The sequence below is a fragment of the Bos taurus genome, chromosome 27 (assembly GCF_002263795.3).
Source record: "Bos taurus isolate L1 Dominette 01449 registration number 42190680 breed Hereford chromosome 27, ARS-UCD2.0, whole genome shotgun sequence".
NCBI lineage: Eukaryota > Metazoa > Chordata > Mammalia > Artiodactyla > Bovidae > Bos > Bos taurus.
The window spans coordinates 36,503,268-36,518,839 of record NC_037354.1 but is presented as its reverse complement, the minus strand read 5'-3'; the positions used below and the strand labels follow the sequence as shown (position 1 = coordinate 36,518,839).

At 46.2% G+C, this 15,572-nt stretch overlaps 1 protein-coding gene across 1 annotated transcript in view; it reads right to left on the bottom strand.

Annotated features, from left to right (window-relative positions):
* Positions 1-9,988, bottom strand: part of GPAT4 (glycerol-3-phosphate acyltransferase 4) — a 30,909-nt gene extending 20,921 nt beyond the window's left edge. Inside the window, exon 1 of the mRNA XM_059882196.1 lies at positions 9,907-9,988. The gene's annotated coding sequence lies outside the window, so the exon portion shown is untranslated. The remainder of the gene's footprint in view (positions 1-9,906) is intronic.
* Between the last annotated feature and the right edge of the window lie 5,584 nt (positions 9,989-15,572).

Here is a 15,572-nt window from a genome sequence, read left to right as displayed (position 1 = left end):
CATTTCCCAGCCCCGCTCTGTAACCCCCAGGACCTCCTCTCTCTCAAACACCCCGAGCTATGCTAACACTTCCTCCATGCTGGGCCAGTTGCGTAGAACTTCTTGTGACCAGGGAGAAACCACAAGACAAATCTGCATTCCTGTAGCAGAATTTGGTGTTCTCAGAATCCAAGATACAAACCTGTTTGCCTATTTCTATAAACTGGTCAAGCTGTTGGTACACGCCAGATTTCTAACAGTGTCCCAAAGGACATTCAGGAAGTTAGATCTATTTCTGAGACTAAAATCAAGTCAATCTGCTGAGTCACTGTATTCCTTAAACCTGTCAAATTCCAGCCTAATCCCAGGGCCGCATCTCTATCCAACTCCCCAACCCCTGTGCCAGGGGATAGCTGCTGTCACCTAAGCCACGATCACCTTGACGTCCATGGGCCCAAGGTGACAGACAGCAGGGTGACTTTGATTTCCCAAGTCAGAGCTTAGATCTCTTTACTCTGGACCACAACCAACTGAGAATTCCCAAGGTTATTCTGGGTTCATGTCCTCAAAACATGAAAGTAAACACATTTAGCAATAAACTAATTACTTCACCTAGTTCAGAAGTGGGCACACCAGGTCCCTGGGCCAAATCTGAGGCAGTTTTGATAAGGTTCATGACCTAGGAACAGTGTTTACATCTTTATTGACAGTCCTAAGAAAAAGGATAATGTGACAAGACCACAGCCTGCAAAGCCTCAGCTATCTACTAGGCGACCCTTCACAGCAGCAGCCTGCAGACCCCTGACCCCAATGCTCCTTCCTCCCCTCAGAGGCAGTGAACTGCCCCGCTGTCCCTAGCCCCCTACCCAGACTCCACCCCAGAGTACCAGACTCCAGAACACAGAACAGCAACTAGCCAAACAAGTTCTGTGGCCAACACCGAACAATCCTCCTGTGGATTCTTAGAAGTATGGATGAGGTAAGAAAGCTGTGGGTATCAAACGGGCCCCCAAACATGTTGCTGGATCCCGGAGCTGCCATTACACCCAGAGGTGCTGGTGCCTTAAGGCCCCTCAACACGGACTCCAGTCTCTGGAAGTACAGCAAACTGTTCACATCAGAACTATCACACCAGTTGCTAGATAAATGTTCTTGTAGGAAAGGCAACAGAACTGCAACTCCTTGACAGGAAGCAGCGGAAGTCATCAGCTCAAAGCAATAGTTACTCTTTCTCTTCACCTCCCCCACTTTCAGCCAAATCCAGAGTCACTTGGACCAACGTTCCCCCAGGAGTCCAGCCAGTCCAAGGAAACCCGAAGAACGAAGTTCTGAGCCTTTCGGGAGGGAAGGTGGTCTCATCACAGGAAGCTGATGGTCCACCTCTAAGCTAATGAGACTCTTCAACCCCGGGGTGCAAACCAGAGCCCCCAAACGGGACACTTCTCAGTTCTCAGGGTGACTAGCTCAGGGCACATACCCCATGCCCCACACCACGTTAGGTATGAAAGCATGTTGTGGTAAACACACACACCTACAGGCACATTTTCCACAAAAAGGCACACACACAGCCATCACTTCACACTTCGATGACTGTCAACAAGAAGAAAGTCGTGGGTGGAGACAAGGGACCTCTCATACACTGCTGATGAGAATGTAAGCTGGTGTGTCACTGTGGAAAACAGTATAGTTCTTCCTCAAAAAACTATAAACAGAATTACCATACAATCCAGCAATCTCACTCTTGGGCATATATCCAAAGAAAACAAAAATCAGTAATTCAAAAAGATTATGCACTGCAATGGTCCCGGCTGCATTATTTGCAATAGCCAAGATACAGAAGGAACCTAAGTGTCCACCAACAGATGAACGCATAAAGATGCTGTGGGGGATGCACACAATGGAACACTATTCAGCCGTAAAAAGGTGAAACGCTGCTATCTGCAGCAATGTGGATGGACCTGGAGGGCGTTATGCCAAGTGTAAGGTCAGTCAGAGACAGACTAGAGAGTATACCAAAGAGGAGCGACTCACAGATAGAGAGCAAGCCAGTGGTTACCAGTGGGGAGAGGGAAAGCGTAACAAAAGGGTAAGTGATTAAGAGGTATGAACTATTGGGTATACAATAAGCTACAAGGGTATCCTATTCAACACTGATGATACAGTCAATATTCTATAATACTAATAACTCCAAATGGAGTATAACCTTTAAAAATTATGAATCCCTATATGGTTCACTTGTACCTTATATAATATTATACACCAACTATACTTCAATTTATATATATGTTAAAAAAAAAAAAAGTTCTGGAAGAGAAAATAACAGAGGGATCTTACAAATTTAAATTGAGGCTTCTAAACCAATTCTGACTGGATCACCAGGCATGTGCATGCTGAGTTGCTTCGGTTGTGTCTGACCCTCTGGATCCTATGGACTACAGCCCGCCAAGCTCCACTGTTGCTGGGATTCTCCGGGCAATACTGGAGTGGGCTGCCATTTCCTTCTCTGGGGGATCTTCCTGACCCAGGGATGAACACGCCTCTTGCGCTGGCAGGCAGGTTCTGTACCACTAGCGCCACCTGGGAAGCCCAGGCAGGGACTACTAGACTCCCAGCTGCAGGAACTGCTTTTCTGTCAGCTCTCCAGGGCTCTGTGACACACCCTACACCTCAGGAGGCCACACCTGCTGCTGAGGAAGACGTCAAACACCCATTCAGAAACAAGACAGGCCTTTGTATGAAAGGTAAGTGCTTAGGCGACACAGTGTATTTTTAAAGCATACTAAGCACAACGTCTATTGCACGTTAGATCTCAATAAATGGTACCTATGATCACTTCATTATGATCAGAGGACACCCTGGGTGCTGTCCACAATACTAAGTACCAAACTTTAAGAGGCTGGATGGGGAGGAAGGCATTTCAAAGCATGTCACAAAATCCACAGACCACAAGCTACTACACGGTGCCTAGCAAGCACTAAGAGCCTAGACAAAGGTCAGCTGTCAAGAAACGAGAATGAAAACCACAGTGAGGCAGCAAAAAAAGTTTCTGATAACCCGTCCTATTGGCGAAAAAAGAAAAGACCCTCAAATACTACTGACTGGCATGCACAAGGATACAACCTCTACACAGAACAATTCGGTAATCACTGTCAGAATTTAAATTACATATAACCTTAGGTCCAGCAACTCTACTTCTAAAAACTCTTATTGAACATAAACTGGAGCAGTAGTTCTCAACTTGGGGCAATTGATTCTACCCACCTTGGGACCATTTGGTAATGTCTGCAGACAGGAATCAAAAGAAAGACATTAGGATTTGAATCCTAACTTGATCACTTTACTAGTTTGAGTGTGCGTGCATATGTGTGTGCTCTGCTCTTCAGTCAAGTCTGACTCTTTTGCAACCCCGTGGACTACAGCCCACCAGGCTGCTCTGTCCCTGGGATTCCCCAGGCAAGAAGACTAGAGTGGGCTGCCATTTCCTCCTCCAGGGGATCTTCCCAACCCAGGGATCGAACTCATCTTCTGTACTGGCAGGCAGATTCTTTACCACTCACCCCGCTGCGAAGCCCAGTCTGTTATTTTGAGTAAATAATTTAAATGTCTTTAAGCTTCTGTTCAACAACACCTGCCAAAAAAAACCGTTCACTTTCACAGTGCCTAGAACAAGGGAAATGTTCAAAACACATCATTACTACTATGCAAGGTTCCTGTTACTACAGAGAAGGGGCTCTGGAAGGTGTTTCCCAAGCCATGACGTAACACTAAGGAGAAATCTGCTTTCGACACCACTGCTGCAGGAAGGCGTTTACAACCCCAAAGATGGCTAGAGCAAGCCACGACTTTATTAGTCAATCACCGAGAACTCTAATCCAAGCTCTTCTAATGGCTTAAATTATCAAGCCTTGGAAGAGTTAAGTGATTGAGACGAGCCGCAAAGCTGCCCGTAAGAGAGGCAGGACTACATCTCAGATCTGGGTCCTCCTCTAGGGGTCTTTCTGTGCCCTGGGCTCTATTTTGCTCTGGGCAGGTATCCACTTTTCCGATTTACTCAGTCAGGTCACAGACCAGCAAATGCCCCCATTTTGATGTGATGGTAAATAAAGGCATGCACACAGAGGAAATATACACTGGGGTGAATCTGCTGTCGAGTGTGTCAGAGGAGTGGAGTGTAAGAAACTTGCTTGAGTAGGATGCTGCTGCTCAGGAGGAAAGGTGTAAACACATTTCCAAGGAGATGGGCAGCCCAGAGCTGCTGGGTGAAGCAAACCTGAGCTGCTGAAAATCCAGGGATACGCTTACAGCCGACAGCAATCCTGAATAAAAACAGATGGTCCGAGACAAAGCCAGGATATGTCAGGCTCAAGGATGATTCAACTTACTGGGAAGAAGACAGGAATATGGTCAGCTTCAGGGCCACTGTCTTAACTGAGGTCGACCTCAGTTAAGGCCTAAATACTTTCTCCTTGCCCAGAAAGGCCTCATGTGAGTTGGATCTGGGTAATAAGTAACATGGAACCAAGTTCAACATAAAGCAACATCACCAGAAAAGAAAAAAAAGGACAAAGATACGGGACACACCGCTATTCTGGAGTCATCAGTTGAAGAAAGGACAATTTGATTTGCTGGGGCTCTAAGGCCCCGAACACTGCTCTCAGAACTCCATTTGAAAATTGGTGCTTTGATTTCTGAGTAATGTATGTGTAATTGGAAGCAACTTCCTGTCCTCCTTTTTCCAGCACCTTTCTGTCTGGTTTATTTCACTTGGCATAATCCCTTTGAGAACCCTTCAGCTGCTGCCCATGTCAGTCCCTACTGCTGAGCTGTTGCCCTGGGTAGAACAGGCCACAGCTTCTTTACCCGCTCACCCAGCAATTGGTCCTTCCAGTCAGGGACTGTTACAAATAAAGCCACTACCTACCAGCCACATAAGGACACACACTTTCACTTCTCCTGGGTAAATACAAATACCCAGGAGTGGAATGAGGTAGCATTTAGCTTTAGATGAAACTGCCAAACCGGTTGCTCAACTGGTTGGACCGTGTGTTAATTCTCACCAACAGTGTCTGAAAGTTTCATCTGTTCTACATCTTCACCAACAGTTGTTATGATCGATCTTTTTAATTTTAGACAGGCTAATGGATGTGAGGTGTTTATCTTACAGTTTTGTGTTTCCCTCCTGACCAACGATGTGAAGCATCTTTCGTGTGCTTACTGGGCATCTGTATGTTTTCCCTGGTGAAGCGTGAAAATCTTTATTTTTTATTGGGTTATTTTATTACTGAGTTTTGTCACTAGCCATTTTTTAAAAGTCAAGCTCCCTCACCCCTACGACTAAGCAGTCTTACTTAAAATGAGAAAGCATTTCATCACAAAAATCTGTGAAACATGGGACTTCTTTGTTCAACTTGCCACAAGGTTGAAACAACCCTAAATATGCAGAGAAATCACTGAAACAGGAAAGAAAAAAAAAACTCATGACCAAAACCACAAACTTCCCTGACGGCACAGTGGATGGGAATCTGACTGCCAATTCAGGGGACAGGGTCCTGGTCTGAGAAGATTCCACATGCCGTGGAGCAACTAAGGCTGGGCCCCACAACTGCTGAAGCCCGAGCTCTAGAGACCACGGTCTGCAACAAACAAGCCACCGCAATGAGAAGCCTGTGCGCTGCAACGAGGAGCAGCCCCGCTCACCGAAATTCGAGAAAGCCCGTTCACACAATAAAGACCCAGTGCAACGGAAAAAAAACCTCTAACCTCAGACCTGCATTCTACCAGGAACGTAAAACGCTCTTTCATCTGTTTTCAGTTGACAGTGATTCTGTGCTGTCTGACCACGTGTAACCCCTGAGCACTGGAGAACGTGGACAGTAGAAATTGAAATGAGCTGTAAAAACAGACACTGGAATTTCAGTGATTTAGGGTGAAAAAAGAGGAATGTAAAAGATCTCATTAAGAACTTGTATGTTACTGAAACATATACATTACTGCGTGTAAAATTAGACAGCCAGTGGAAGCTTGCTGTCTGATGCAAGGGGCTCAAGTCTGACGCTTGGTGACAGCCTAGAAGGGTGAGATGCAGTGGGAGGTGGGGCAGGACACACACACCTATGGCTGACCCATGTTGATGCATGGCAGAAACCAACACGATGCTGTAAAGCAATTATTCTCCAATTAAAAACAGACAATTTAACAAAGGGATTGTATGTTGATTACATGTTGAAGAGACAGTCTGGATAATTTGGGTTAAATTATTAAGATTATTTTCACCTGTTTCTTACTTAGCACTAACCACAAACTTTTGAGGCAGACCCTGAAGATAATGACATCTCCAATGGGTAAGGAGAAACATTCACACGTATAGTACCTTCCCCTCCCTAGTCCTCTGAGGTGTGAAGAGAACCGTGCAAAGCAAGGGGCTAAGAACTGGACTCAGGAGTCCAGTCTGAGGTTGGACGCTCAGCTCTGTTACTCTCTGCTTTGTGTGACCGTCAATAAGTCATTCACCTTCTGTGGATTTAAGTCCCCTCACTGGTTTTTTGGTTTGTTTTTCTATTTAAAAAGTCAACAGAAGTGTACTATATGCCTACATTTTACAAAGTACTTTTCTGGAGTTGCAGATCTTGAGCTCACTGTTTAATAAGAAGGAAAACACCCTAACAATTCTTATGCTGCTGCTGCTGCTAAGTCACTTCAGTCGTGTCCGACTCTGTGCGACCCCAGAGACGACAGCCCACCAGGTTCCCCTGTCCCTGGGATTCTCCAGGCAAGAACACTGCAGTGGGCTGCCATTTCCTTCTCCAATGCATGAAAGTGAAAAGTCAAAGTGAAGACGCTCAGTCGTGTCCGACTCTTAGCGACCCCGTGGACCGCAGCCTACCAGGTTCCTCCATCCATGGGATTTTCCAGGCAGGAATACTGGAATGGGGTGCCATTGCCTTAGTGCCCCAACAGAGAAGGCCAGCCTCCAAATGGCTGGTGGCGTGTGCATGTCCGTGTTTTATAAGAAAGAGCGCCTTAAAGGACTTATGAGGAACCCCAAGAACTGATAATGCTCCTCCTAACTAAAATCCATTCCTCATGCTACAATAAGCGTTATTATACAGGGCACTGATGACACTTGCTTAGGTGCCCACCCCGCCATGAGCCTAATGATACAGGAAGACGTAAATGGCCTGCTATGATGAGGTTCTGTTTTACCTAAAGAAACAAATCTGCAGTACAGCTCAAGCTCGACCAGGCCCATATTCTCCAGCACACAGGACCTTTGCCCCTCAAAAAAAAAAAAAAAAAAAATTCCCCCCCAACCACCCCATGTCTTCAGGAGTAATGATTTACCAAGATACCCAGATGCTGTTCACTGGAGCCACATTTCCATAAGCTAGATGTGCATGACAATTACTGTATTTAGGTCACAAACTCACAGAAGAAAAGTCCATCCTGAAAGTAAATTTATAAACAATTATGTCATATCATACAAACTGAACTTATAACCAAACTCAGAGAAGTCTACATACAAGAATTCACAGCATCCCTCAGGCAGCATTTAAGGGTAAAAAAAACCTAAGGCCCAGGTAACTGAATTTACCTGTCTTATTTGAGACGAGGAAACTTTATTGGATAAAGTACGATAGAAAATGCAGATTATGGTTTAAAAGAAAAAAGTTTAACCTATAACAAACATAGTGCTGGATTCTTATCTGCTCATGTCAAGGAAGGATGTTTTATGGGAGGGCGCTATTGTTTTCGATGCTACGAAGAGCATAACATCAAGTATAAGTAAGGTAGTTGCTAAGTCGTGTCCAACTCTTTGTGATCCCATGGACTGTAGCCCATGAGGCACCTCTGTCCTTGGGAATCTCCAGGCAAGAATAGTGGAGTGGGTTGCCATGCCCTTCTCCAGATCTTCCCAACCCAGGGATCGAACCCGGGTCTCCTGTGTTCCAGGCAGATTCTTTCCTGTCTGAGCCACCAGGGAAGCGAAGGGTAAACCCCCCTAAAAATCCTTCCAGTTTCTCTTCATCACGCTTCATTAAATAGCTATGAGTGTAATCGAAATCTTCAAGTTTGTTCTCGTTCTCAGTCTGGAATTCCACTTTTAAGGTCAGCATCTTCCCATGTTTCCTCAAAGCTATGATGAGAACTCCTCAGTTTGTCCCAAGTCTAGCTTAAGAAATAATTTACGGCCTGTCCCAAAGTTTCGTTATTCCAGATTTTGGCAGAAAGGATCGTATTTGCCCACCCTAGCCCTTCATCAGAAGAGTTTTCAATCACAGCCCTTTCACACTTTTCTCTTTTCCAGAGAAAACACCCAAAGGCAAGCAGCAGGGTACAGGAGGAAGACTAGATGCGGCTTTGCTGCTACTGCTGTTGCTAAGTCGCTTCAGTCGTGTCCGACTCTGTGCGACCCCATAGACGGCCTCCTCCCAGGCTCCCCTGTCCCTGGGATTCTCTAGGCAAGAACACTGGAGTGGGCTGCCATTTCCTCCTCCAATGCATGACAGTGAAAAGTGAAAGTGAAGTCTCTCAGTCGTGTCCGACTCTTAGCGACCCCATGGACTGCAGCCTACCAGGCTCCTCCGCCCATGGGATTTTCGAGGCAAGAGTACTGGAGTGGGGTTCCATTGCCTTCTCCGGAGATGCAGCCTTGGGAGATGTCTTTTCCAGCCTCAGTTCAACCTCTCACACTCCCTGCAGCTCGGGACAAGTCATTGAATCTCTCTGGGCCTTGAGGGCTCATCAGAAATGAAAGTTAAGACAAGATGCTCTGGAAGCTCTCATCCCCACCTTTTGTTTTAACCTGTCCTCCAGGTGCTTAATTATTTTAGATGTCTTTTCCGATCCTTCTCCAATGCCATTAAGTGCTTCTGAGTTGAAGGCCTTGTAATGGTAGGCTCAGTCCAAATGCAAAGTCATAAAGTAAGATTTTTATTCTGACTCTCAAGCTACTTTTGACATCAAGGATTTATCCTAGAGATATGGGGGTGGAGTGAGGGGGATGAGACAAGCTCAATCACAGGTGAGCTCGTGAGTTTGGATGAGGCATACATGCTGGTTCACTGCTCTACCTCCTTCTCTGTCTGAAATTCTACATAATACAAGATTGAAAAAAAAAACCGTTGTGAAAATGAGAAAAGAATATCGAACTGGCATTAACACAGGGCTCTTTTTCTACAATCTTTGGTCTAAGGATAACTGCTTTTCATGCCATTTCTCTTGGTTTGAGGTAGAATCTACATGACAAGGAACTAAGGAGAGGTACTCGAACTTCAACCAAAATTAAGGGAAATGAACCAGAAAGGGAAATCCTCAACGGACCCGTATAAAGTTATTCCTGAGCAGGTCCACACGGCACAGAGACCTTCCCTGGGCGGTGAGGCACTAGGGTCCGGTACGGGGCTGTCTTCCACATAAGTGTGGTGTTTCATACGGTGTACATTTTCCCTAACTTTTCAACGGCAAAAGTTAAAAGCCCTCGGCGCCACGGTAAGCCAGCAAATACACTAATTCCTCTGGTAAGAGGATGCTTCGCGGGGCGTGAAATCAAAACGGAAAGGCAAGGATTTCGAGGCTTGAGAAATCCCCAAGAAAAGCAAAATGCGGCTCCTTTGGGTACCAAGAGCGGAAAATCGACATCCCGGGGCCGCCTCAGCCGTTACGGCGAAGGCGCTTCCCCGCGACCTCACACACGCCGGAGGCGCGAGGGCGCAGGCCCGGCCCCGGACGGAGGGCGCGGCGGGGACGGGCGGGCCGCTCCACCGCCCGGAACCCCCCACCGCGGCAGCGGCAGTGGTGCCTCCCGAAGCCGGGGCGGCGCAGGGAGACGGCGGTCCCCCGACCAGGCCCTGGCGGGCACCCGCCCAAACCCCAAGCCCCGCTAGAGGTTCATGACCTTCAGGAAGCGGCCGGCAGCGTACGACTCACCCAGCGCGAGGCTCCGGGCGCCAAATCCCTCCGCGCACCGTCCGTCCCGCCCTCGCCGCCGCCGCCAGCCCCAGGCGTGCGTAAGAACGTGCGCGCGCCCGCCCTTTGTCTACGCCGCCTTGACGTGACCCTCTCGTCCCAGCCCCACCCCCGCCCGCCGCCGTCTAACCTCACGCCCCGCACCCACGCGCCGGCGCGCGCCCGGCAGAGCTGGGCGTGGCCCCGGAGGGCGGGGCGATAGGGGGCTGGGCGCCGGGAGAGGAGCAGACGGGTCGCCGAGTGGTGGGCCCGGGAGGCGGGGAGGCGGGGCCCAGAGGTGGGCAGGGCTGAGGAGGCGGGGCTCCGAGGGGCGGGGCGCGGGGAGATGACTGACAGGGAGCCGAGTGTGGGGCCGGGGAGGTGGAGCCCAGAAGTGGGCGGGGCTTCTAGGGGCGGGGCGCGGAGAGACGGGCTGACCGGGCGCCGAGTGGTGGGCTGAGAAGGCGGAGCCGAGAGGTGGGCGGGGATGAGGAGGCGGGGCTCCGAGGGGCGGGGTGCGAGGAGACCGGCAGACGAGGCGCCAAGTGGTGGGCCGGGGAGGCGGGGAGGGGGGGAGGCGGGGAGGGGGGGAGGCGGGGAGCCAAGGGACGGTGCGGGAGGCGGAGAGGCTGGCTGCCGCGTCGCTAGTTCCATGTGGGCGCGCTCAGGAGCTGCGGAGCTGCCAGCTGGCGGGCGAAGACCTCTGACCCCACCGGGCTAGCTGCTGCAGAGACCAGCATTGAGCGCCCTGGGCGCTCCTGGAGCGTGCCTCCCAGAGACTCCTGCTGTAATAAGAGGAAAATGAAAAAGTGAAAGTGAACTCGCTCAGTCGTGTCCGACTCTTTGCCACCCCGTGGACTGTAGCACACCAGGCTCCTCCAACCATGGGATTCTCCAGGCAACAAAACTGGAGTGGGTTGCCATTTCCTAAAGAGGGGTCTCCACGCTTCTGCGCTGTGCCAGGACCTGAATACTGGCTGCTTCGCCCTAGGAACACTCGTTGTAGGTTCTGAAGAGAGTGAAATGAGCCCTGATTAGCTAAAAGAGGCTTGAGTCACCAAACGGCCTTGTCATCTTGGGGCCGTCGTGAGTATACAGTGAGATACAGATCGCTTGCGGTCGGCACGCTCAAGAAATGCTAGCTGACATCACCACCACCACCACCATCATCAGAGTCTCCTTTGCCAGCTAGCAAAAAGCCAAGGAGTTCAAGGGTTGGTGTAGGCATTTCCGAGTCCCCTCAAAGGTGCAACTTTTCAATGTCTACCTCAACTTGGAACCAACATCTCTGCTAAAGTCTGGTTACTGCCTGCTGGAGTTTCCACGTGTTTTTCTCACCATGTCTTCAAACTTCAAACGCCTGACCCGAGCTTATATCATCTGTCTTAAAGTTGATCCTCCTTTTTAAAAAAATCAGCCCTTTCCTTCTTAAAAGGTCAAGCCCTCTCTCCTAGTTTATTCTGCACACTGCTGTCAGATTGCCAATCCACGATAAATGATCTGACAGTGGGTCTTGAGGGTAACGTCCACATTCTTAGACCTCAAAATCGACGTACAAGAATGATGGCTCTGCTCCCAGACACTGGGCTGCTCCTCCTTATGCTAAATGCTACCATACCTGTGGGACTTTTCCCGAATTCACTAACTTAATCATTTATCCATTCGTTTAACAAACTTTGGTCCCAATGGTGCAAAGCTGAATAATGCATGGCTATGTCTAATCTTCAACTAGATTAAGTTCCGTAAAAGAAGAAACTGGTCATCATCAGTGTCAGGGATCAGGCTTTAAAGTGGCCACCACAATCATAACTGCTTTTTGGGTTCTTACATCTGCTCTCCTTTCTTGACCCAGGATCAGTCAAAACGTAGAAGTCGTCCATTCACCTGCTTTGCTCATATGTATTCATGTTTAAATTTCTTAACAATTCTTACCATACTCTGCAGTTCTTTGTGCATAGTAATTCTGAAATTTAAAAATATTTTACACATACTAGAGAATGAACACAAATGCCGTTGACTGATTCTTTGCCCAACCATATAGTAGACTCAGTTGTTGGTTATCAACACACACACGTGAGAATAGGCACACACGTTCCCTGGGGCTGTCTCTAAACCTCTTGAGTTCAGGAAGGTAATCAAACTTCATTCCAAAGAGGAAGCCAATAAGAACTGGGTTAATATAACTCCCTTAGGCTTCAAAGTTTTGTTTGCAAAGGCGGATAATCCGGGCACATCTCTGTCGTGGTAATTTCTAGGCAGGAGGAATACAAATGGGAGGAAGAACATGAACAAGGAATGCTTGAAAAAATTAGACACAAATTAGATTTACCTACAGAGGACGCCTGTTGCCGAAAGCATATATCCAACAGCAAACCCCTTGTCACTGTGAATTTATACTTTTAGATTATTATTAAAGGTATTTTTGCATTCTAGAATGAGCATACTCTTGTACCACAAAAACTACATGAGTAATTTTAAAAACCTGATGAAGGATAGTCCTTTAAGAGTTGGGGATCACAGGGTTCAGGGGCTCAGTGAGAAGTTTAATAACCTCCCACACCATCCTAACTTTGAGTTCATTTCCCAAAATGAGCCTCTACAATCACTGCATTTGCTGTGTGTGTGACACACGGTCCTATGAACTGGGAAGATACTTCTTTCAAAAGATACTCTTTCTCCAGTGCAAACATCCTGCAAGTGTGCTGTGTGTGCAAAGCCTTTGACATTTGTTGAAAGGCGAATCCTCAACTAGAAACATTGATTTCCAACTCTCAAGAGGAAATGTCAAATTAAGCAAAAGTTGGGTTCTTTTAAAAAAATGTATTGTGGTGAAATACACATAAAATTGACCATCCTAACCACTTCTAAGTATGCAGTTCGGTAGTGTTAAGTATATTCACATTGTTGGGCAATTAACCTCCAGAAATTTATCATCTTGAAAAAAGAAAACTATATCCATTAAACAAAGCCCCCTATTCCCCCTGTCCCCAGCTCTAGGCAACCACCATTCTACTCTCTGTTTCTATGAGTTTGATACTCAAACCTCACACTCATACCTCATGTAAATGAAGTCATAAGATTCATATCTTTTTGTGACTGGCGTATTTCACCTAGCATAATGTCCTCCAGTTTCATCCAGAATTTCCTTCCTTTTTATGGCTAAATAATATTTCATTATAGGTATAGACCACATTTTCTTCACCCAGTCATCCACTGGTGGGCGTTTGAGTTGCTTCCACCTTTTGGATACTGTGAATAATGCTGGTATGATATGAATGTACAAATATATGAGATCCTGCTTTTAATTCTCTTATTTATACACCCCTAAATGGAGTTGCTGTATTGTTTGTACTGTTTAGTTCTATTTTTAATATTGAGGGGAACCACCATTTGAGATGTTATTCTTCAATACATGAGTCTGGAGTTGGGAGGAAAAATCCAAGCTTGTGATGTAAATTTGAGACTCATCAGAATATGGATGATATAGATTTTGGATGAGAGTAATAGAAGAACATTCGGACTTCAGTAGGACTTTGCCGGTAAGAGCAAAATGAAGACAAGTTTTTCAGTTTGTATTTGTGGTCCTCAGTATGAAAATACGTGAACTCGATTTTGCCAATTCACAGCAGGATGATCTGGCTTTGGGTTATGATTTTTGTAGTAATCAAACCTACAGGAGTCTCTGATAACAAGATAAGGCTCATTCATTAATTTAGCTGGATAACTGAAAATGCTAAATTAACTAATAGAATTAGGATAATAGTAGAATTGGGCCAAGAGAATCCACAGGTCAGTTCATACTCTTAGTGGCAGGAAATCTACTTGGGAAACTAAACCAACATCAATAGGTTGTTTGTTGACTATAAAGTTCAAGAAAAGAAAAATGGAATGTGTGACTCTAAAGGCTCTAGCAATTGGATACACCCGCCCTCAAAGTCTACTTGTACAGCATTCTACCTGCCACGTGGCTGAGAAAACCCTGGCTGAGCAGAGCATCGTCTTGGATGAGTACGGGAAACTACTTTTCTTCATCCAGCTCTCTGTTTTCTAACATTCACACCCACCTGTCATTACCACCTCCTTTAAGTTGCCTTTCTGAGAGTCTCAAGAAAAGAAAAAAGAAAAGGAGCGCTTCAGTTGGTTTAATAATAACTCAAAAAGTAGCTTTAGTTTAGTAAGCTAACTAAAATGCAATTTCTGGCTAACATCTGGTCACCCTTTAGAGACCCATGTTAGCGGTCAACTCCAACAGGACATGTTCTCTTATTTTTCTGTAGTGTCCCTGACACTCTTAGTCCAGGAATTGAATCTGCATCCTTGATAGTGAAACTGGGGAGTCCTAACCATGGACCAGCAAGAAATTCCCTATTCATTTTTTTTTATTATCTCTTTATGTGTCTGGCTTCCTTCGCTGGGCTGTGAATTTTTAAAATTCATTTTTCCATTCCTAACAGTGAATATAAAGTCTGGCACATAGCAGTTGCTCAAAAATCAATGTTTGTTAAATGAGTGAAAACTACACAGTGTAACTACCAGAAACTTGACAAATTATTTATGCAGTTAATGAAATCATGAAATGAGCTAGTACTGAATGCATGAAATTTGGTAGACAATACATACTCTGTATAGGGAAAAATAGTAAAAGGGGTGTATAATAGGAAAAACACCAGAGCTCAGTGAATGGACACATTACCCAGACAGAAAGAGCGTTATAAATTAGGCCAGTTTATCTTAGCCTTGATTCTTCAAAGGTCAAAAGAGTCCTGGGCCACTTTCTTTCTTTCTTTTTTTTTTTTAAGATTATCACTAGAAAAACTTTATAGGATTACAGTTGTGACACATAGTACATATATATTTCCAAAATTAATAATTTTAATAGTAAAAGGGGGCAATAAACAACAGCTGTGCTATTTACAAGCTAATGTAGCCCAAAGTGGGGTTTGGCTGCTCACTGCTCAAAAGTCAAAAAAGAGGCCAGGCTGGTGGAAGGGGAAAGTTGTTTTATTTTGGATGCTGGCAACTGGTGGTGGAGGGGAACGTGAGGAGTGGCAGACTCCTAGCCAAAATCTGGCTCCCTGCCCCCAACCAGAGGGCAGGAGCTTTTATAAGCTGAGGGAGTGGGCTACTCGTAGAAACAGCACAGTCAGCTCTGACTGTCATCTTGAAATTGGTCACTGATGGTCTGACCAGGGTCATCTTGATTGTTGTAAGCCCAGTTAATCTTCAGTTCCAGGTCAGTTTGTTTCCATTTCTTGAGGTCAGTTCTTGGAACTGTGGCAGCTTATGTCATGGCTATAGTCTGGTCATCATGTAGTTAACTTCTTCCACCCAGTGGGGGTTTCAGTATCTACAAGACAGCTCACATGATATGGCTCAGAATATAGCCCTTGAGCAGAATGAAAGGTCTTTAACTATGCTTATTGACTAAGCTATCATTATTGTTTAGTCTTGTTGAGTTGTTTTGTTTCTGCATTTTCTCACTTCCCTGATTAAACTTATTCTCTGGCTAAATTTTTCCATAGACAAAAGGCAGGTGGAGGATGTGGCAGGATAGGGGGCAGGGGGCAGCAAGGACCAGAGGGTACTGCTCCATTTCAATAAAACTTGACAAAAATATCAAATATAAATTCAAAGCGCAATATAGGCTT